General features: G+C 48.1%; 1 protein-coding gene across 1 annotated transcript in view; it reads right to left on the minus strand.

The window, feature by feature from the left end:
- The window catches only part of LOC119594255 (protein lava lamp-like), a gene marked incomplete at its 3' end in the record, with an annotated part of 60,861 nt that overhangs the window by 27,927 nt on the left and 32,335 nt on the right, over positions 1-599 (minus strand).

A 599-nucleotide genomic window follows, 5' to 3' on the forward strand; every position in this document is an offset into this window, starting at 1 on the left:
CCTTCTCCCCTCCCCCCTATACTGTCTCGTTCTATTTCATTCCCTGTTCCTCTTCTCTAACTTTCTCATATTCTTTTGTTTTATCTCCTTTTTTTCTCTCTCTTAATATTCCTACTTTTACTTCCTCTCTTTCTTTATCATTTCCTGCTCCTCTTCCCATATCCTTTCCCTAGATATTTTACTCTCCGTCCTCCAATTCTTCCCATATTCGTTTTCCTATCCTTAATTCTTCTCCTCCTTTCTCTTTGTCCTCCCTTCTGCCTCTCTTCCTCTATGCCCTCCCTTTATCTTCTCCTCCTCTTCGCCATCGTCTCCCCTTCTTTTCCTCTTCGCCCTCACTTCCCCCTCTCCTTCTTCGCTCTCCTCTCCCCTTCTCTTCCTCTTCGCCCTCCTCTCCCTTCCCTTCCCCTTCTCCTCTTTGCCCTCCCTTCTCCCTCTCTTCCTCTCTTCTCTCCTTCTCCTCCTCCTCTCTGTCCCTTCCCCTTTTCTTCCTCTCCCCTTCCCTTCCCCCTCTCCTTCTTCCATTCTTCCAAGCTTAATCAACTCGTAAGGGGATAAACCTCTCAGACCAACAGCTGCGAGGTGGGACAACTTTTGCC

This window comes from Penaeus monodon, chromosome 33, assembly GCF_015228065.2.
Source record: "Penaeus monodon isolate SGIC_2016 chromosome 33, NSTDA_Pmon_1, whole genome shotgun sequence".
NCBI classification, from domain to species: Eukaryota; Metazoa; Arthropoda; class Malacostraca; order Decapoda; family Penaeidae; genus Penaeus; species Penaeus monodon.